This window comes from Pelmatolapia mariae, linkage group LG15 (genome assembly GCF_036321145.2).
Source record: "Pelmatolapia mariae isolate MD_Pm_ZW linkage group LG15, Pm_UMD_F_2, whole genome shotgun sequence".
In the NCBI taxonomy this organism is placed as follows: Eukaryota; Metazoa; Chordata; class Actinopteri; order Cichliformes; family Cichlidae; genus Pelmatolapia; species Pelmatolapia mariae.
Window position 1 is genome coordinate 35,507,638 of NC_086240.1, and position 22,134 is coordinate 35,529,771.

At 40.7% G+C, this 22,134-nt stretch overlaps 1 protein-coding gene across 16 annotated transcripts in view; it reads left to right on the plus strand.

Moving 5' to 3' along the window:
* Window positions 1-6,963: 6,963 nt before the first annotated feature.
* ptprsa (protein tyrosine phosphatase receptor type Sa) overlaps window positions 6,964-22,134 on the plus strand; it is a 233,836-nt gene continuing 218,665 nt past the window's right edge. For all 16 annotated transcript variants that reach the window (XM_063495076.1, XM_063495088.1, XM_063495075.1 and 13 more), the window contains exon 1: window positions 6,964-7,247. The gene's annotated coding sequence lies outside the window, so the exon portion shown is untranslated. The remainder of the gene's footprint in view (window positions 7,248-22,134) is intronic.

Here is a 22,134-nt window from a genome sequence, read left to right on the forward strand (position 1 = left end):
ATATTGTTGCAACATTAGCCTAGCAGTTAGTTTGCTAGAAAATAAAAGCTAGGTTAAATGAGTAAGGAGCTAGAAAGGATTATACAGCTATGCAGGTTGCCTTTGTCCTTGTGTTGGCTCACGCAAGACAGAAAATTCAGGTATAAAAAATAAATCAAATAACTTTAAAAATAAAAAGAATACATAAGAGTGGATTGCAGCACTAAGAGGGAGCTTCAGGGTAAATCACACTCTTGTTATCCCAATCTATTCTATCTCTGAAATACTCCTGTTTACATCACCTGCATTAACATAAAAAAATGATGCATACTGATACTGGACTAACAATGGATTTCCTATTTAAACTATTTAAACTACCGTATTTGTTCATTTTCAGATCCATAATCAGTTGCTGTCTGGCCCCTAGTTTCTGCACCAATCAAGTTTCCATTCAGACAACGAGGCAGTTTTATGTTTGACTTTGTGGTGTAAAGATTGCCTGACTTCTAACGATCTCAATCCTGATAACACTTTACATCTTTTAACATATATAACAACATCTCTGGGATTCCTTTAATATTTTAGGTGGCGGTGATGCAAATAGTCTTAAATGTTAATGTAGGAAAGAAACAATTTATTTCCCCCTGTGATAAGTATAGCACAGAAAGGCGGGGATAACTCATCTATCTGCATAGAAAGTGTTTAGTTATGGTTCATTTCTTTAAAGTACCAGAGCAGGATGTATTTCTATATATGCATATATATTGTCAAGATGGCTCGCCCTTAGTTACTGAATCAAAGGCCACGCAGACAGCTGGGAGGTGGATATCTCATTTGTGGGACACTTTATCCAAAGCAGCATACAGCAAGCGGAGTGCCACTTTAGCCTATTAGGCCTATTGTATGGGTGTGTTTTGCTCTCTCTCACTCCTGCCTTATAGGTGCCACCCTTTGCAGCTGACTCCACTCAGCAGTCAGGCCAGGGAGTACTTGAGCTGGGGGAGAGGGGTGCCCTGGTGCCACAATACCATTGTTCTTAGCAGTATGTAGCCTGTGTGCTTGAGGCCAAGTTCTCCTTATTGATGGAAAACGGTGTGTTAGTTTCAGCTGTTTGATTTACCCCCATTTTGACTTGGCGCTTGGTGTTTCTTTTTCGTCTTTTGGTAGGTGTAGCTGCTTGGCTATTTCTTTTAAGTGTTTTGCTTATCACTCTGACACCTTGAGAAAGAGAGAGGTTAAATGATGAGTGAAATATGTCACAAATGCCCACAATTATCTGTGTTAAGTTCAAGTTTTGTCTGTAAACATCTTTAGAATTCCAGGTTTATTTTATGCCTTTTTAATTTTTTGAGGTTATTTACTGTGTCAAACACCAGTGCAAACAGAATTAATGGTGTATAGAAAACAGCCTGTGCAAACAAAACAGAGGCACTGATTAAAGCTAAAAAGACAATCCATCAGTTTTACTTTTTAATTTATTTTACAGCATTCTTGGGCCTGTTGTCTGTCTGTCTGATAAAATTAGACTAACATAATTGCAAACAGGCTCTGCTTTGGCAAAGCAAATTCCATTGCAGTGAATTACCTTTATCTTTAATCTAAGTCAAAGCTCTTCCCTCGTATCTTGTAGATTAAGTAACAATCCTGAAATCACCAATCAATGAATGGCCTTGTCTGACTTTTCTTCAAGTCAGGGGCTCTTGACTGCGGGTGCTCAGTGCAAGGTGACAGAACACTATATCTCCTCTAATTAAACCACTCACCCAGTCACTCTGATTGGCGTCTATTTCCCACACAATGGTGAATGTACAGGGGAAGAGAGAAAAAAAGGAGTTATGGAGAAGTGAGGCCAGCTAAGCAGTGCTGAGTGTAAAAAAAAAAAAAAAAAAAGGAAAAAATGTGATTGAGGAATGGAAGTTGGAGGAGCAGAGAGGTGCTGTGAGAAAATTAAAGACAAGACGCAGGCTCACTTGTTTTTGAGAGTGTATCATTTCTTTTATCTTTATTTAGACAGGAGGAAAGCTGACAGTAATAGAGGAAGACAAAAAAGAAGAAGCATTTTATGAGGATGCAGGGAGACTCACCTGTCCCCCAACAATGCCACCTATCAAGTGTCCGGAACAGTTTCAGCCTTCCTCAGATAAATAGCAACAGAAAATTCCGTTATTTAGTTTGGTTGTATGACAGTGAATATCAGTTTCACTGGGATAATTTCATTTTGTTATGAGCTCCTTCTGCTGTTTAGGTAACATTATTCCATTGAACTCAAAGCAGATTGGAGTTTGCCACATAGTGTAAAACTGATGTTATGGTCTTTTTTTAATACTTTAAAGAGTGAAAAGTTAATTGACTCGAGGCAAAATTCTGCTCTTTTAACTGAGAGAAACATTTATATAAAAACCCAAATAGAATTCAGCTATAGTCTTTTCATGGCTGATGATGCAACCCTTAAAAAGCTACTGTTGCTGAGACACAGTGGTGTGACTGATGTCTATTAATACTTTGTAGAAGCTGATTTTTTTATTATTACTGTGGTTCTCTCCGACTCATCCACCTCAAAGACATGGCAAGGTTACAACAGACAGTATGCCAGGAGAATATTCCCATAACTGCTTTAAAGATTGGTCTCGCCGAGGAAAATTGAACGCACGGAAACATAGCAAATTAAGTTTTAGTAGCGGCCTCAACAGATATCTGCATTTGCAAATTTTACTTCTTTTCTTATTTCATGATACACTTCTTTACTGCAGTGAAGAGCAGGAGAATCACGTGAGAACAAAGCAAATTGAGTCACCAAGACATGAATATTCAAATGCATGCTGTATATTTGGATCATCATCAGCTCACTTCCAAGTGCTTGCCCTATTGACTTTTGGCTCACAGTGTCTGGTGTCCCCTTACTTGTGCAAGCAGATGTTATCAAAGGAACGTCCAATTATCTAAAGTAAAAGCAAAGATAAGAAAAAGACGATTAAATGATCATTCCGAGGAACTTAAATGCTTTAGCTTGGCTTAAAGGTCACACGGTCATGTCCAGCTAAGCGGGTAGAGAAAGGCTTCCATACTTCCTAAATTAGGTGTCTGATCCCCACTGGGCCCACAATTTTTTTTTTTTTTTTATTTTATTTACTGATGGATTGATTGCTTTTTTCCTTGTGTCTGTTTTAGCCAGATGGCGCAGAAATTAGTTGAGGACTGCCATCTTTAAAAGGCCTTAAGTGCATGTGTGCATGCACACTGTCTTGTCTAGTCTTTACAAAACCATGCTAACTTTATGACTGTTAAAATTTCTATCACATAAGTTCAATAAGACAATTAATGTGCTTTGCTTCAACCGGTCACTTTTTGTTCTACTTTAAATATTTTGGATAGACAGTAACATCCAAATGAGTGGCTGTGAGTAAAATGAATCCATCAGGTCAAGGAGCTGAGATACCAAAGAGTATGTAATTTCTTGTAGCACCCAGCAGCAAACACAGGGTGCATACAGAGGATCCAGGTGCAAATTATGTTTGATATTAAATGGTCCAGACAGTCCTGAAAAAAGCATTCCGTCTTCAGGTGAAATAATGCTATTTGATTATTCTTCAAGCACAGAAGCAAACACCAACGCGCACCAACTCTAGTCAACATATCATGGTCTGAGAAACACATAATCAGTCGGCATTATATACCAGCTGTAGGTGGTATTTTTACACAACATGTGTTGCCTAGAACATAACTCAGAAAGAACACCAAAATAAAAGTGTAGCCCCCATGCACACCATGGGCTGGGCAGAAGTGTAAGAACCCAACTTTACATTTTACCTGTGAAGTCGGTTAATGTGTGGCTTGTATAAGGGGTGAAAAAGGATGTACATTGTTACAAGATCAGAGCGCTTATTATTATTATAATTATTAATTAATTATGCAGTTGTAAACTATAAGCATTGACTGAACTTCCACTGAACAGCAGATGTACATAATGTTCATATTAGGAAACACTGTAGTTTTCACAGTAGTTTCTAACTATTAGGGATAATCTGAGCCCACTGAAAGCCAAAGAAACTTCATTGTTCACTTGTACAGGTTTAGAGGCTCTTACTGCAGTCTTAAGGACCAGTAGTAAGCAGACTAGACTGCAGCAGAAGGCAGGCTGAGCAGAGAGGTTGCATTTGAGGTGCAGCAGCGAGGGCAGGTGTTTGAGAAGGATGGTGCAGTCCCAGAGAAGGACACTTTTTCCTCCTGTACAGAAATGAGCCAAACTACTGCTATAGGTCTGTAATGTGTGGAGAAGAATCTTGGATGTGCCAGGTATGGAAATGTGATTACATGCAGTCCACCAACAGAAAAAAACAAAACAAAAACAATGTTGCATAGTCAGACCGTGGTGACGGTAATTGTAGGAAGACTGCTGGGTCACTGAAAAGCAGGAATTGAGTGACAATTGTTCACCCCAAAGAGGAAAACAAAGCTAAAAAATAATTAAAGTTCAAGAAAGCAGCATGAGAAGCGCAGACAGTGGCCCAAGTGGACAGTTCTCATTCTGTTAAACACTCAGTTTCACTTCACTACAAAGAATTTCTTGGTCTTCTAAGAGACTGACAACAAAGCAAATGAGAATAGTCCACATAGCAGTTGTTCCACATATTTCTGACACTGTCACAGTACACAGCTACAACATGTAGCTGTGTATTTCTACTTGGCTTGATGCAGTGTATCCAGCAGGGGTTGGATCACCATAAGGAATAATGCATTGCATCTTTTGTCCTTTGTAGACTGAAAAATGGGGATCAGAGTAAATCTTTGGTGAGGATGAAGTGCACTAAAGGAGGATGAATGTCCAAATTTATCCTGGCTTTGGATGGCTATGCATTTTAGTCCTCTTTCATATTTTATTGCATTGTATACAGGTTTGTTAACAAATGGAAACAATCTTTCTAATTCTTTATAATAAAAGTTTAACAGGCCATAAACATAATTGTATAACTGATATACATACACATGAAAAGAGGGCAATAATTCTGTTATCAGTGGTTTCCTATTCTCCTTTTTCTGAGAAACTGAGAATGTTAAAACATCTTCAGTGTACTTATTAGTATGTTGTGAACATGTAGCTAGGGGGAATCAAAAAGGTCAAGAATTAGCCCTTAGCATCAAACAGACTGGTACTCATCAACTGGCAAGAAGAGTGCTAATGGTTCTTCAGGTTTTCTTGGGTTTTTGAACTACTCTCCTGAGTGCTGAAACAAAATATATATATATATATATGTGTGTGTGTGTGTGTGTGTGTGTATATGTATATATGTATGTATATATATATATATATATATATATATATATATATATATATATATATATATATATATATATATATATATATATGTGTATGTATGTATGTATGTATGTATATATATGTGTGTATGTATGTATGTATGTATGTATATATATGTATGTATGTATATATATATGTATGTATATATATGTATGTATGTATATATATATATGTATGTATGTATATATATATGTATGTATGTATGTATATATATATATATATATATATATATATATATATATATATATATATAAAATCCACTGGTGACAACAAGTGAGAGTGTGTCTATCACCACAATACAGAAAACAGCATGATAGGAAAGATGGTCTGATAGAAGGCAGCAATGTATTGAACACAAAACCTGTGTTTTCAAGTGTCCATCAACTGCCCTTTCTTGGCCACTTGAGGCTAAGTGCCTCCTTCAAGGAGCAACTCCATGCATTAGGAGAAGTATGAGTGGCTGGGCTCCAGGAGGGTAAATTTAAGGTTGTCCCTGTAAGAGCATCTGTGGCACTAGACAAAGTTGAGGAAGGCAGCCTTGTCACTTAAAACATCTGATTAACTAAAACCTGCAGCTGAAGCTGATTGATTAAATGTCCTCACGGGCCTTATCATTCTGTTTATTGTTCTTTTTCTGGGGGGTTTTAGCAGTCAGCAGCAAAGTGCAGAAAATACCTCATTGTCTTCTTACCTATTGTGAAGGTTTTGCAGTATATCCAAACAAAAATAATTTTATAATATTAACAAATCACACACTGGCTTCTGTATAATACATTTCTTAAGTCACACCTTGCTCTTGTAGTTGCAGTTTTGTATTTTGCCCTTACATCTTCTAGGGAGGAAATTCATATCATATGGAGATAACTTATTGTTAACTGTGTTTTAGAAGTTTAAAAAAATGTGTGTACTAGAACACAATTTATCCACAGTCTCGTTTAAATAAATGGGTAAATAACAGTCCAGTGAGATGGATTGTTTGCATTCGCATTGTAATATTTGATATACACACGAGCTTATCCTTTAAGTCTGATACGAAGCGATGATGCTTTATTTTTAAGATACCCCTGCTGCACCAAGTAGGGGGCGGTTGCCATGACACAGTGCGCTGTAGGCATTGGCCTGTTTCATGCTACCTTACCTTCCCTCTTATCGCGGGTAAAGGCAGGCTGGTGATGCTACTGGATGAAACCTTTAGTAAGGCGGGGAAAAACTGTATGACTTCATCATAGCGAGTGGAGCACTGCAAAAACCTGCATTCTAAAACAAATTCTTCTTACGCATAAAGTCCCGTTTTTTTCTCCACTGCTCAACGAAATGGTTTAGGAAATACATGGAAAAGTTGTATTATAATTCTGAATTGTTAAAAGTTAAAATAACTTCTCCTCAAAATAGGTCAATGTAAAAATGTAGATTTTTCCCTTTTTTTAGAGCAGTTTTCATGTATAGTCGCTAATGAGTGAAATGAATAAATGAATAAACAAACCAACAAAGGTAATGATAATAAAGTTAGAATGTTAAAGTAGCTTTATAAAAGAAGGGGGCAATGAGAGGAGGGGGGAGAGAAGATAGAGAGAGCCTTCAGTTGAGGGGTGGCTGGAGAGGGAGGGCCGGACGCATGACATCATTCCCTCAGCTTCTCTGCACGGACAGAGCTCTGGTTTCTCCAAGTGCGCACGGCGGCTGCTGCTGAGGGAACGACTCCTCCTGCCGTACCCAGGCGCGTCCTGAGCATCCTGCGCTCTTGGGTGGATTTTAAAATCACTACTTAAGCCGGGAGGGGAACCCGTGTACGGTTCCTCACTGGACCTGCCGCGGGGACGCACATATTTAACACAAACCCGGGGATTATTGTTTGTTTTAAACATGAAGATGTGATGGGTTTATGAGCTGAGAGAGAGCGAGAGAGTGAGAGAGAAAAAAGAAATAAAAGCTGGAACTCCGACGCCGACAAAAGGTAGGCAGACTTCGCAGCCTGTTTTCCCGAACAGTGTTCGGCTGCTTTTCTTCCACTAGACCTTGGTTTTTATGTCATGGTTTTATCTGTGTGTAAAAGAAAGGGGGGGGAGCATCAGGCATGAGGTCTAGGAGCGCACAGACCTCTTCTGTCGTCTTAACACCTGCACGGAGAATAAGGCAAGTCCCCAAAGAAAGCGTTTCAGAATACTGCAAGAAAGCACGTTCAAGCTGAAACGGGGCTTAGCGACGGAACGAGATGCTCGAAAGTCCCGGACTCAGCGGGAGATTCGACTCTGCCCTCGCAAAGGTGCTGCTATAGTGGCAGAGCATCTCTGCCGCTTGAATAACGGGGATACGTTCACGAACGACGGTCGCAACAGGCACTGCTTCCCTTTTCTGTTCTGTTCTCCCACTCACTTAATTACAAAATGAAACAAGAAGCCTGGGTGGTTCTGCAGCAGAAAGGCGAAGCAAGATTTCTTTAAGGTCTTCTTTTACTCCTCTTTACGCAGCATAGATCTTCTTTGGAACATTTCACATATTTCTTAATCATCCGTTTTTTTTCGGGCGGGGGTGTGTCTCTCTCTCTCTTTCTTTCTGTCTTTCTCTCTCCGTATGTGTGTGTGGTGGGAGGGGGTTCTCCATCTAGCAAGTGCATCTCCACAGGGGGGTGTTTCATTGACCAAGTCAATCGTGACAGGCATTTCGTTAGAATCCGGCTATATAAGCATGCCCACAGACCAGGACACATCCAGCTCTACTCGTAGGCATCGACCGTAAAAATGTTATTTTCGATCATTTCTGTCCTCTGTATCTCTTTCCCCTTTCTCTCTGTGGATCTCTTGTTTGATCAATATTCAAGCCTGAGCTGTAAATGTTGGACTTTGAGAGCGGTGTTTGGTCTGCGCCCCTGGACGGGCTTTTGCTTTTGCGCATCACGTTGCCTCTGGCTTGTAGAACGTATTTGGGCTCGTTTCGAGGTGCGCCACTCGAGCTTTCCACAGAGCCACCGAGGTGGAGTCAGCACAGCAATGACACTGACTTTGTCTAATTGCCAGTAACGTCCTTACTGAAGCTGGAAACTCCGAAACGATTGGAATTTGCTCCCGTCTGTAGATCCTGTCGCTCCCGTTGACATTTGACGTGAAAGACCTTGTGTTTAGCCTCTGAAGACATATCTAAAAAAATAAAAAGCTGGTTTTACACACACAGCGCGCGCGCGCACACACACACACACACACACACACGCACACACACACACACACACACACACACACACACACACACACACACACACACACACACATTCTAAATTAAACAGTCCCCCGGACACGGACTAGAAGCTGAGTAACCATCTTTTAACTTTTATAAGATTTGGATGATTCCTCTCATAGTTTAATATTTTTGTAAAAGCAAAGCAAACACATCACATCATGTGTCATTCGGATTCATTCTTATTATTATTCATGAGAGCAAGGATAGTCTTTTTAGGCGATTTCTTATTTCTAACAGCGTATTTTTATTTGGAGTTTGGTTTTGCCATATTTGCCACAAAACAATTTAGTCTATCATTTTCACGAAGTTGTTGCATTTCCCATCTTGTTCCATCTCTTTGTTTCGATCGCAATGAGCGCATCACGGGTCCGCAAAGCTCATAAAAGCCAGAGGAGAGAACAATATCTCGCCCGCGCCCGGGTTGTTAAAAGAAAATGGCTTTATTCATTTTTCTCTGTACCAGTGGTAACTTAGTTATAGCTTTTTTATGGTGCCTGGAAATGGCTCACAGGCTCGCGGTGCTATGTAATGTAATCAAATTTATGATGTTGCTGTGTATTACAATTCCCTGTTATGCTCCGTCACATGAGAAATTTGGAGTGACTCCCGCCCCCTCGCCCTATCCTCCACACGGGCAAAACACAATGCCCAGAAACATCAGAACAAGTCAGGTTAACAGCCACCAGTGGGCTGAAGAAGAAGAAGCACACACCCCTCGCCCCCCACTTAAAATAGCCCACGATGCTTCCTAAATTATATTCTGACTTATGCTACCACAAATTTATTCAAGCAACCAACCACATGCCTCTTGAGTTTTACATTTTTCACATTTCATGCACATTTTTTTTCCAGTAACAGTCAAAGGTTTGATTTCTGCAAGGAAGATTTAGAAATATGCAGAGCTGATTTCGTAATGATGAAACAAATGATGTGATGCAGCTTAGCACACAGAGCAAGACATGCACACATACAGATTTGTATTCCCTGATCTTTTTTTAGGCAGGACAGCACACCTTGGGATTCATTTGGCTATTATTTGTATGATTTTAATATTTCAGTCTAATTTCTAATTCAGATCCATATTTTAGAAAGATGTGTCGCTATGTTTCTGTCCTCCTCTTAATATTAAGATGCAGTGGTACCCAATGATCACTAACGCAGAGCACAGTCTTTCCTGTCTGACAGGCCTGTGGAAGAACAGCCTTTCCTTCATACTTAATTGGAGAACACATTTTATGCAGTTCTTCAGCATCCAGTGTGTGTTCATGGAGCAGTCAAATACCCATGTTAGACATGCAAAAGAGGTCATTCTAACAGATCAAGGATCAAAGATCTGGATAAAGTCAGTGAGGACTGTTCTTTAACAAATAATATTGTTGCTGGATGTCTTGATACTCCTCTCGTTCAAGATCTTAGTTGCTCGGGTGGCTGAGGTGCAAGGTGAAACCCTCATTGACACAACCAGTGAGACCAGTGAGTGCAGAGCATTAAAGGTGTTGTAATAGAAGTGTATGTTAGCTTTTCTTAATATTCAGGCTCTATGAATGCATGAAATGTGTAATAGGATGGCATGTTAGCATCCGTTGTTTGCTTCTGCTGAAATATGCTTTAGATATGCTTACCTGTCACCAGCTGTGCAGTCAAGATACTTTCAGGCACACGAGTGAGGCCACGGCTGTTAAAAATCACCAGCGGACTTGCAAATATGTAGAGCGACAGACAAGCACCTACAGACTCACACACATAAATATATGATTTTATAACAAGATGAGCCATATTCTGCAGTTTCATCAAAAGCTACCAAACCAAAATTTTTGGTCACGCTATTAACACAGGTGAAATGAAAATGGATGTGGAGGGCTGGTAGAGCTATTTATGGAAACTCAGATGCTGTAAAGTAACATCAGAAAGAAAAGAGAGAGAAGAAAATATTTAATCATAGGCACCCTTCATGGAGCGTTTCGTCCATGTGCACTGAGGCAGTCTAATTACCAGGAGAGTGCTTGTTAGTTGTCACCTCCAGATAAACAATGGGCTGTCCCCCCCCCCCCCCCCCCCCCCGCCTGTGGCAGAGTTTGAAATTCTGGGTAACAAAATGTCAGTTTCAGTGTCCATTCGCCCTCATCTCTGCATCTCTGCAAATAAACCAAAGTAATTTAAATGCATGTTAATAGCGTAAAAGAAGATTGACATCTAGAACCAAACAACTGCTGACTGCCACTCCAGAGGTGATTAACTTATTAAAGAAAAACTAGGGAAGGATAGAGTAATGTGACAGCGCATTTTGTAATCAGCCTTGTGTTTCAACTGTGCCCTATTGTACAGTAAATCTTGTCAGAAAGCATATTGTCCTGAAATATGCTAATGAGTTCTGGAATATTCTAACAGCAAAGAAAGAAATGTCCTTGCATCCTCTGAATTTGTCATTTCAAACAGCTGAGATATAAGCTCTTTAGAGAAAGTTGACTGTCAGAATGGGGGCAAAATGCACTATTCAAAACTTTTCCATGAACATTCTGACCTGGTTTGAGCCTACCATTGGGCTTGACACTTTAATGGCTTTGATATGTATGCATTTTCCCAGCACAGCTAACATGTCAAGCAGGAAGATGTTGTCTGATCCCAGAATAATTGAAATGTTATCCTTCATTCCAAGTAAGGAAAGGAATCACTTGTGAGGGATGGGGTTAAAAGCCTCTGGGCCTTCCCCTTCTTGTCTAATGTGTTATTCTTAATCTAAAAAAAAAAGAAAGAAAAAAGATTACTTCGTAAAGCAGGTTCTTTTCACGTCACAATCCCAGTCAAATAATGTGTAAAGATTATAGTGGCCAGAGGAAGTATGTTGTACTAGTTTTGCATTTTGCTTCATTATGGTTTCATTACGCTGTTTAATTTCACTGGTAAGCATAATGCCAAAATATATCATCACGAGACATACCGCCTTTGTGGTATGGATGTGTTATATTACCTATAGTTTCATGTATTTCCAACAAAAAAAAACACAGGTGCTGTAGTCAAGTTGACACCAAAAAAAATGCTGAAATCACTTATACTACTGATATCTGTGGCCATGGAAGGGGCTAACACAATAATTCCTTCTCATTCACAGATGCAGCCATATGAAAAAGTCCAATTTTCTTACCCAGCTTTCCCTGTAATGCTAAGTGACGTTTGATTCTCAATCCTGATGGAATATAGAGTGGTTCTCAAAAGGCATCATGACAGAACTGGCATTGCACCAGCACCCTACCGACATCATTAAAGCAGTATGTCAAGCATCGCACTTTAAAACAGGTCTTTAAAGATGACTACAGTGGTAATCTGTAGTCTTAGAAAACCCAAGCTCGTGCCAACAAATACTATGCTCAGATGTAAAGTGCAGAAGGAGGCAACGTAGTTGACAAAAATGTGGCACAAACTACAACTAGGATACACGTTAGGATAGAACTATACTATAAAATTCCCATAGGATTATAGACACATTTCCAAAAGTGCTGATAAACACAGCAGTGCCTTTGCCTCCTCCAGCTAACACAAAGCTTTACACTGCACTGTTGCAGAAAGCCAGGCTCAGAGCCCCTCCCCTCACTAGCAGCTGAACACCTGAACAATAGCACAACAAACTTGGTGAATCATCTTAAAGACTGGCACTCTGATGTTTATGGGAAATTTTGTAGGTAAAGTAAAGCTTATTATGATAAAAGTTAGCCTGGCTAGCACACACTAGCCATTGGCCAATTAATGATTAGCAGTTACCCAAGAGCCACATTAGCTATCTGTTAAGTTCTTATTAAGATAGCAGCTAGTGGCAGTGGCTAATAAAACAATGACGTAATGTGAAAACCACAGTTTGTAGAAAGTAATTTATTTAGCACGGGCTACAAAGTGACCCTCCAGCCCTCATTTCAGACTATATTTCATTTATTATTTTGGAGGCAGTTATACTTGTTTTTGCATTGATGGGAAATAAGGTGGGTGGGGGGGGGGGGGGGGGGGGGACGACTAGCTCTTCTCTTGAACGTACCACTGCCTCTCAAAACATTTGTCATGTCTCCAGTTGCACTCCAAGCACTCTAAAGATGCTACATGCTCATTGCTAACTCATGTAAACACCTGTAAAAGAAATTAGTCCATTCATTTTTCGTGTGGGGTTCACAAAGGCAATGGGAATGTATATAATGCACAATTGAGATTTCCTGAGAACTAAGTAAAAAATGAACAGAAATTTTGCTTTATTCGTCTCTTTTAACCAATAAAAAAATTCTCAGATCCACAACTTACAAAACATCGATGGCTGTGAGCTTGGCAGGATGTTTTCAGGAAATCAGACAATTAGGAAACCTCTCACTGGATACATGTAAATGTCCTTTGGGAAAACAATTTTCCTCCCGGGGGTTGTGTCTCTTGAAGGTCACAGCAGCATTTCACCTCCCCACTTGTCTTCCCCATAACTACACCACTGGGTATCGCTGGATGCTTCCTGCCAAGCTAGTGAGGGGAAGCTGATGATGGTATGGGTCAGTGAGGCTGATGCATTGTGACAACAGCAAGAATAATAAAACACTGTCTCGCCTGTTTACTGCTCGCCAGCATTATAGTCAAAGGATTGACAAAGAATGAATGATTCATATCCTTTCGTGGATAGTCATTTATGTTTGATTCAGAGGTGTATAGTAACACACCGGTCGTGGTACCTTTGGGGCGTGGTGTGGTCATCACCGGGAGTAGGTGAATGGCTGAAGATGCTGGTGAGGTGAGGAAGGAGATAGAGAGCATGTCACACAATAGCAGGGCTGAATGAAGACAGAGAGAGGATAGCACTGGTGGTGGCCTTGTACATTTCATCTGGAGGCCCTAATAAAACCCTCACAGGCCGGCATTGATCTCTCCCAGAATAATCCATTTAGACTGAGCGTGCCTGGCCATGTGGGGCCTCTTCAATTATTTATGGGAGAATGCTGTGCAAGCTTCCGTTGGGATGCAACAATGTGCCCTGGGAAACCTGTGAACTGCAGATTGCTGGAGAGCAGGGGAGACACTACATTTGGAAGGAGGAGAAATGGCAGATGGAAAAAGAGAACCAGCTGGAGAGAGATATGAGGGACAGGGGGAGAAAAGGTGGACAAAAGAAAACATGGAGGGAAGGTGAAAAAATTGCAAATTTGAGAAGGAAGGATGATGACAGAGGGAAAAAAAGAAAGAACAGAGAAGCAGGAATGGCAAGGTGCCGAGGTGATGAAAACACAGGAAAAGACAAAGAAGAAGAAAAGTCTGCAGGGTTAAGTTTAAGAATGCAGCCTTTAAAAAGACAAAGGAAGAGGAGCGATGGGTGAAAATGGAGGATAGACGAAAAGCAAGGGTGGGTGCAAAAAAAAAAGGAATTATATGTAAGGAAATTAAAGAAAGGAGATGAAAAAGGGATATGGAAGAAAGGATGAGGTGGGTAATGAGGGGGCAGAACATACTGAGTAGTAGTGGGAGAAACTGGTACAGATAATGGAAAGAACAAAATAAAGTCAAACAAGAGTTAAAAGTAAAATAAGGAGCAGGGAATAAAAGTAGGTACAAAAAGACAGGGGGAGGGAGGGAGGGGGAGGAATGGGGTAAGGAAGCATCAGAAGTAGAATTATAGATGAGAAAGGGTAGAAGAGTTGACAGGAAATGAGGCAGGAATAGATGGATAGGAAGAAGGTGGAGGATGGGACCTTTAAAGCAATGCATGAACATCTATTGATCATGGAAGAGTTATGGTTGCTATTGTGCTAAGTGGAGACATGCCAGCTTGACTGGCTGTACAGTTGATCATTATTCCTGCTGCAGTCACCTTTTATGCTGTGTTGTAAAAAACCCATGGCATTCTTGCATTTAGTGTTGTGTTTTGATGAAAAGTTTATTCAAATCTTTTGGAAGATTATTTAATCAAAGTGACTTTCACTGTGTCACCACAGGTTTTTCGGGGTGATTTGGTCATACATCTAAGGTTAATCTAATGAGGTATGATAGTTCTTTTCATGCCAGGCTACTTATCCTAAACTTCCTGCTGCACAGTGTATTTTGTGCAATTAGCAGTCCGCAGGCCTCTCAGAAATCCAGACAGATTTATCTCACCTATAATTCCCAGCATCCTATTAGGTTTTCCATCCAGTGCCTCCTGCCAAATCCAGATTTATGATTCTGCAAAAGACAACTAAAATGGAAACTTTTGTCTGTATGGTTGAAAGATTATGTCTAACACATTCTGAGATGGTATATCTTTGCTTCACAGTGTCTCTAACCCTAGTGACCTCTTGATAGCTTCTCTAAAAGCTATTTTAGCATTTAGAACATTGGACGGCGCTGTAGTGTCGCCTCACGAAAAGCTCCTGGGTTCAAATTCAACCTGGGGCTTCACTGTGTGGAGTTGGCATGTTTTTTCTGTGTCTGTCTGGATTCCCTCCTGGTACTCTCACAGTCTAAAGACATGGGGCATAGGCTAAGGCTAATTAGTTATTCTAAACTTCCTGTATGTGTGAATAGTAGCCTGTCTTTATGTATTAGTCCTGCAACAGAATGATGACTTGTCTGGAATGAACCCTGCCTATTGCCCTGTGACAGCTGAGATAGGCCCCGACCCTTCCGGTGCCCAGAAGAGGATGGATGGAAGCTATTTTAGCAAAATCTTCACACTTTTCTATTTTCTTCCATGGTAAAACTACCATATTAATTCATTAAGAACAGTTGTGCCATCTGTCCTTAAATGATCTGCATTCCACATTAATCTTAGATTAATATAGCCGGCATTTAATTTTTTGATTATATCAAGTCGTGAGTGTACTACATTACAAACTCTCAGTGGCAACACAAAGGGGAAGGGACTTCTTCAAATGATTTAAACTGTTAGTGAAGTACTAATTGAGCAGACATGCAGTGGCAATGGGGGGAAAAGAACTGTGTAGTGGCTATTACATAGGCTATGTCAAACTGCTTAATCAGATTTGCTAAACGGTGTGGCGGTGTAGTTATTAACTAAAGATAGCAAGTTTCTCTTTAATTAGTAGGATCCCATTTCCCACCCCTCTTCCTCCTCCCAAGCAGCCACCCAGAATTTATTGTGTGTCCGCAGACATTGATTATCGGATTCTAGTAATTGTTTTGTCTTCGCTTGATTAACAAACCTATGTTTTCTCCAGAGGCTATGTTCAATAGCAGCCATTAATGGCAGGTCTCTGGCACAACTGTGAATGCTAACGAGATGCTTACGATGATTGCAACGGAAATGCATGAAGACTTTCACAGGGTGAAGAAAATGCTTCCTTATTTTCTCAGATTTAAAGAACAGCAAAGTTTAGTAAAAGGTTTCGGACACAAATTTTTGAGTTTGATTGGTCCCTCCGGTTGATGGTGCTTTGTGTTTTTTGTGATTCCAGTCCGGCACACACAGGCAAGATGATAGATCTGTGGATGGCTGTGTAAACCTTGGCATTGTTGGCATGTCAGGAATTTGAGCAGTCTGCCTCGTTTTTGATCTTCTCTTTTTTTGAGAGAGGTTGAGGTGAGAAGCAGAGTGCATTCCAGCTGCTGAGGAATAGGCATATAATGAGAAAGAGGCAGAGGGGTGATGGAGAGCTTTTGGGGGAGCTTCGGGTCATGCTAAGGGGCTTGAAGAATTCAAGGGCATAAGGTTTGGATGTAAGCACACTAGTGTACTCAGATTCTTTATATGTTTTTTGTAAGCCCTGTTACAAGTAAGACCTTTACCTTTTATCTGATGCCTTTCAAAGGTACCTGCCATTCTCTGTCTACTACCACAACACCATGACTGGTCTTTGACTCTTATTTCAGAAGAATGCATTTGGAAAAATCGAGATTATTTCTTTTCATATATCAAAATGTACAAGAAACATTTGTGTGAGCATGCTGTTACTTTGAAATAATAAATTGGCTGTTCTATTCAACATCCAGGAGGAATTTGGATCACTTATGCAACATTTGTGAATGAAATGATCCAAAGACACCAACTGTACAATCTTATGACCGTGTTTCAGTATACCACTACTGCACAGTGTGGGCGCCAGCATAGAACTTTCCTGTCAAAGACCTGAAAGTGACTCAGCCTGCAGTAATATTGAGCTGGAATGCACAATTCTGTTGAAATCTAATAAGTTGCTTTTCATTGATACCTGTAGCGACACATCCTTACAAAGCAACCCTTTTAGTGCAATAACCAGTGCAGTTTTCATTCTTTTGTTGCCCTCCCAGTAATGCAGCATGCTGCACTGAACCATCTGGATGTAATTCTATTTTTCCTGGCTTCTCAGCAATTAATTCTATTACATTTCAATTGGTTTAGCTACACATGTCTACCTGCATTTTAGATCATTTTGTAGTTTTTTTTATTTTTTAAATAACCCCACAATTTTCCTGTTTCCAAGTTGATGAAATTAATTGTATTTGTAAGAAAATGAAGAAGTGACAACTGATAAATGCAGTCAGTGGGACTTTTATGCTGGCTTCCCCTGTGACAATCAACTTTAGGCCTCAGTCTGCTGCTTGAGTTGTCTGTCGGTTTGTGCTGTTAGCTCAAACCAGCTGCTGAAGCAAGAACAGGATGCTGAGGGAGACGAGGAATGAGCTCTACTTAAAAGTAATTTATATTTACTGTCGTTTTGTTGGGTGAAGAGGAAGTGACAAATGCGAGCTTGTTGTTTATGAGGCCTGGCTAAGTGCTGGCAGGGCTGCTTTTCTCTGAGGTAGTTGGCTCTGTGTTTAATTCATGTCCTTGGGAGGTGCATTGCTTTGTGGCGTAGTGTGTGGCAGGCGAGCTAATGAGAGGTGAACCTATCTGCTTCTTATTCTCCATCTGCCTCCCTCGCACTTTGCCCCTGCTTTCTCCCACTTCTTGCCCCTGTCTCTCCTGCTTTTCTGTCCTCAGTCTCTGTTTTGACCTTTTTTCTGCTTTCGACCCCGTCCTCACAGCGCCTTTCATTTTCTGTTACTTTGAGCCGTCGTGGAAAACGCGTACACAAAATTTCCTTGAAATTGCCCCCTAGCTTGCTGTGCTTATGTGGATGTGAAACATGGAAATGGAGCATACTCCTTGTCATCACTTCCTGTCAAATAAATCATTCAGACCTTTGACAAAACCCCAAATAGGACTGCCAATTTTCAAAGCTGTCCCGTTCATCACTTTGATTAATCTTCTCAGAGATGGAAACCATGTTACCCCCACCTCCCAGCCATCACCACATACTTACATACACACTCTCCCTTCAGTCCTTCACCATCACACATTTACAGTCAGCGAGTTAGCTGGAGAGGCTACCCTGCATTCAGTTTTCAAAGGAGAAGCAGTTCAGTGCAGCACCAGTGGATGTGGGCTCTAAAGCACCCTGAAAGAAAGACAGGAGAACGACAGGGGTGAGCTGAAATGTTGACCTCTTTGTCACCTCAGCTCAGCTACATCCACTTTCTTCTCCTCTTTCTCCTGTGTACCTTGTAAGGTGCTGTTTTAATTGACATGAAGAAAAAAGCTCTAGTTATCTGGCTGCCTGCTCCTGTTTCATGTCACAACTTTTTTTCCCCCCCTTCCTTGTTCCTTGTCCATCATTTCTCTTCTCTGTGTCTTTGCCTCTTAGGCTTTCCCTTCTTTTTATCTGTATTTTTTTGTTTCTCTCTCTCTGCCTCTTCCTTTCTGTGCCTGTCTTCCTTCAGCACAGAAACGCACCGTTCCCCACTGATTGCCTGTGTTGTTTCCCTCCTCTTCTTTCCTCCTTGTCTAGTTATTTACATCTCTCTGCCTCACACCAGCCTACTCAACTTGTCTCTCTGTTCTCAGCTCTGACTTGAAATCTTTATGTAATTGCTTCGTAAATTTTGAAATGAGGGTATCAGCTCGGCTGCATAGATTCCGTTTGGAAAACAAAACAATGGCACATGTAGCGGTGATATCTATGCTAGTTCCGCAACAGACGTAATATTAAATCAGTAGACAGTAAACATGGAGGGGGCTGTAATCAAGATAATGTGTCAAAATATCGGCTCAAATAAGTGCACAGAGGACTTGCAAGGTGTGTGCCAAGCTGTGACACTTGCTTCTACAAGGACTTTGGTTCCAGCTCTTCCTCCATTATTGAGCTGTCTATATTTCCATCTGGCATCACCTGCCAGTGGTAAACTTTCTCCTTCCATCCGCTGCTTTTCAGTGCATGACGAGTTTTGTTTGACTGACACTTCTGTACGTTCTTCCTATGTTCGGTCTATTCAGCCCAGAAAATGAAAGAAATCCATTTTCACTTAGATCTGTAAAGATAGCAGCCCATCTCTCAATATTATGTGTTTTCATCCATTTCATGATGGACTCGTGAGCAGCTGAATATCATCCTTGCCTCCTGGAGACAGAGGACAGACAGTAACTGTTCTTTGTTATTGAAACTACCTTTGGGTCACGACGAGTCAGTGATATTTCGGAGTTTTTCAAAGATGGGTTTTGTTGAGTCCTACAAGCAACATATTTTTGAGTTTATGATCAGGTCCACACCGAGATGCGTATACGTGTCTGTATTAGCAGAGAGCAGTTATCCATCTTTAAACTGATCTTCAAAAGTGCACATCAATTCAATCCTTGTATTGCAATTACTGCAAAACCTACACACATCCAAGAGATGTACAATATATGCATAATACAAAAAAAGCATTGATAAAACCTGTATAGATGTCATCTAGCTTAATTTGGTATTATTCCTCTACAGTTCGTATGCTCCTTTCTGTAGGTCACTTCCAAAAATAGCCCTTAAGTGCGTAGCCTGTGATGGGACTTTCTATACTCCTGAGTCAAGTGCCATTCCCGTTTTACACTGATCGTCACCTGTTATGTATTTTTCATGGTTCTGAGTGTCTGTCTTTTTTTTTCATCCTGTATTCCCTTTTGCCCCTCTCCTCCCTAGGACCGGCTTGTCCTGTCACTCCAAGGTGGGCCTTCAAACTCTGGCGCATTTTTTCACAGCCGCCCTTTGTTTTCATCTATTGTTCTTAAAAGCGATTATGACCATCAGACAGGGCCATTAAATATTTAGTGAAGCTCAGGCTGCTGCTTTCCCTGGCTTCACAGGAACGCGCACCACAGATGTTCAAAGTGTCTCTCTGTAGGAAGGCGGTGCACAGATACTTTGAGGGGCAGTCACTCCATTAAAAAAAAGCTGCTTTTTGGACATAGAGTATGTGTAGATCTTGTGTGGTTCAGTGGCAGTGCTTAATGTGTTTCTTTGTCCTTTAGGTAGCGACACACACATATATGCCTTTGTGTTTGTGTGTGTCTGTCTCTCTGTTTTGCATTCACTACTCATTTATTTGCCTTCTGTCTTTGTCTGTTTTCGGTGCCTGCCCCTCGCATTATTTTGCTTTTCAATATTAGAAAATGTATATCTAACCTAATCCTCGTTTTCCACTGCAGAAAGAAACTGAATGACGAGTTGCTTGAGAGAAAAAATAAATAAACTCCTCTGCTATTGATTTAACTAAAAACGGTGGATTCACCAATTGCCTCTCCTGTTACTGCTACATTTAATATTGAAGTCCAAATCTGAGAAACTGCACTCTGGTGCAATACTCTATAACTATAGGAGAGAATTTTGTCCATCCCTGCTGCTTTCCACTCGTCATCTTCCTTTCTGTTTGGAATAAATCAGGTAAAGCTAAGGTTTTTCCACACTCTGTGATATGTATGCATGATATGTTTTGTGTTTCTTTTTAATATAATTTCAGTTCTGGATTATGGGTAAGCAAAAATCATGCTCACTGTTGTTTTTTTTATTGTAAAATATTAAACTGAAAATATTTAATTCATCAAGGCTTACAGGTTGAAAAGCTGCAACATTCATTGTTGAAGCCATCGTGCCCTTGCAGCATAACGGAGCTTTGTTGTCTTGGCTGTTGTTATTCAGAAGGATTTCAACTGAGAGAGCAGCCAGGAGTTCAGTGTCTTGCTCAAGGATGTTTTGGCTGTTCTAAAAATGAAAAGTGATGTGCCAGTTATGAGACGTCCAACCACAAGTCCATCCTGCCAGTTTATAATCTTATATTTACTGCAAGTGATGATGATGAAAAAATGTTTTGCCCTACTAGATATTATGTCTCATATTGCGTCTAATAATATGGCGCTGTCTGCTTACACCGAAGCTTCATTTTCTATAAACAAGTTAAGTGAGAAACACTCACTCTGTAGTGATTGTCTCATGGCTCCATATCTTCCTCCTGTAAGCTAAAGATGTACAGGTTAATGGAGTGGGAAACTCCTTCTGTCTGCATGTTTGTTTTGTCCTGCTCAGAAAGCTTTCGGGAATTCTCCATCATCTCAGTATAACAGACAGCATAAACCATTAGGAGTCCAGTTCACCTGTTTGGTGCAAATGAAAGTGAGAATACTTGCAATGGAGAGGCACAGTCCTCACAATGGGAATAGTTTTGCTGGTGGTGGCCACGATCCATTGCTCTCTCCTCATCCGTCCTTTTTGCTACTGTCCTCGTCACTCCTGGCATGAGGTGGTACCCTATTCAGGTTGCACAGGTAGTCCAGCTCTTCCTAAATGGCACATCCATATGTGCCACAGGAAGATGGCTTGCTGTGTCTACCTGCACAGTCTAAATACAATACAATGCAATTTTATTTGTATAGCACATTTAAAAACAAGGTGTATGCCAAAGTGCTACGCAGAAACCAAATAAGAGCAATAATAAATACAAGTTAATAAAATAATATAAGTACAAATAGAATATACTAACAGGTGGGAGACATAACTAACCAATGATACCAGGCATAGTAGGCACGAGCCGAAAGGCTGAAGGTTAAAACATAAAAACATTAATAAAAGCAAAAAAGATAAGTTACAGTACAGTTAAAAATGCAGGGTCTAGGAGGCAGGGAAGGCAAGGCTAAATAAATATGTTTTTAATCGAGATTTAAAAGATTGAATTGAATTAGATGCGCGGATAGCTTTAGGAAGATTATTCCAGAGGTAGGGTGCAACAGAGGCGAATGCGCGGTCACCTCTGGTCTTAAGGCGGGATCTAGGTCGCACCAGGAGCATTTGGCCTGCTGATCTAAGCGCACTCCTAGGGGTATAAAAGCTGAGGAGATCCTAAAGATAGCTGGGCGCGGTGTTATTTATGATTTTAAAAGTGAGCAATAAGATTTTAAAATCAATGTGATGTTTAATGGGGAGCCAGTGCAGGTCGGAGAGAACTGGAGTAATAGACTCAAACCTACCTACCAGTTCCGGTTAAGAGACGCGCAGCAGCGTTTTGAACGAGCTGCAGTTTGTGAATAAGGGCAGAATGGAGATAAATAACACTGAGATGATCCCAGGAATTGGGCCATTAAGTGAACAGAGCAGGGCAGGGCAATTTAAAGGCATTAACCAATCAGCAAGACCAGAATCTGCTCCTTTGTGCAAGAAGGAACAGGATGACTCCTGCCAGGGCCCCACAAACTGAACTCTAGCAGTCTTTTTAAATGCAGCTCAATTGGAGTTTGCCTGAGAACATCAGAACTGGCATGTCCACCACTGGCACCCTGTTCCCTTTATATTTGACAGTAGGTCACACTGAGTGCATGTGACAGATGTGAAAGTGTCTGG